Source organism: Alligator sinensis, unplaced genomic scaffold (genome assembly GCF_000455745.1).
Source record: "Alligator sinensis unplaced genomic scaffold, ASM45574v1 scaffold73_1, whole genome shotgun sequence".
Classification (NCBI taxonomy): domain Eukaryota; kingdom Metazoa; phylum Chordata; order Crocodylia; family Alligatoridae; genus Alligator; species Alligator sinensis.
In genome coordinates this window covers 2,681,519-2,682,677 of record NW_005841838.1, presented here as the reverse complement: position 1 = coordinate 2,682,677, position 1,159 = coordinate 2,681,519, and positions in this window count along the sequence as shown.

Below are 1,159 nucleotides of genomic sequence, written 5' to 3'. Positions count from 1 at the left end.
CTGGGTCCAGGCAGCAGGGCACATAGCCCCCCTCTCCCCACCCCACACTGGTGGGGAGGGGGTGCTGGAGAAGGAGGAGGAGGGTGAAAAGGCCCTGTCTTGGCAGGCAGCTCTCTGTGCCCAGATTTCTCTTGGTAGTAAGTAAGGGAGCTGCTGGAGTGGGCATAGCTCTCCCCACCTCCTCCTCCTCCTCCTCCTCCTCCTTTCTTCTCTCCCCCACCAGCCACAGCAGTCTGGCCACACTCCCTCATTTCCCACCCTCCAAACTCTGCAGGCCAAGGTTGGGGTTTAAACCCCTCCTCATTCTTACTCAGGCCTGCTAGGGCCCGGCCATGCCTCCCCCTCAGTTCAGCTTCCCTGTGAAAGTTAAGGGAGGGCTGCTCTAGCATCCCCAGGCTTCTGGCCTGAGGCACTGCAGGCACGTGCCTGCATTTCTGAAATGGTAAAAAGGGAATGTCTATTCACTTGCAAAATGGTTAAATCTTTGCAGGTTAGACTAACATGCAAATATTGAATCACTTCAGGCTTGGGCTTTTTGAATGTCTGTGTCTAGTTGAGCTGTATAATTGGGACCAAAGTTAAGCTTGTTGCATAGTTTTCATGGATTTTGAAGCATGGAGATGTAAAGATGTAAACCTACCTCATGGGTGTTGCAGCTTTCAGGCAGTTGTGGAATCTGGTTCCAGTTCTGAAAAGGAAGCAACATCTTGGCAGCCATGAGTTAGTTCCTAAAAAAAATTTTAGAAGCCTGCTTGCCTTCCAAGTCTCATAGTGCTGTCTGATGCCACACAGGGAGGAGAAGGAGAAAGGAAGTTGTGGGGGATGAAAGGTATATCTTATTTTGTATAAGTATCAGGTCTGTTCTAGTTTATCTGCTTAATTATTCTGGCTAGTTGCATATTGTTAAGCCAAAGGAAATTACTGGGGAGAGGCAGATATCAGAAATAAGAATTCAGATATCTCTAGGGAGAATCCCAAGGGGTTTTTAAGAGAAACAATGAAGACCTAGTCATTATACAGTCCATGCTAGCCTATTACGGGAAGGCTGAAAGGCCTGGCTTTCTAAGTCCAGACCTCAAAAGAACACAAAGCTGTAAAAACCTGGGCTTATGGGGAAAGAATGGATAAAGATTGAATTTGGGGTGAAGCCCTGATATGG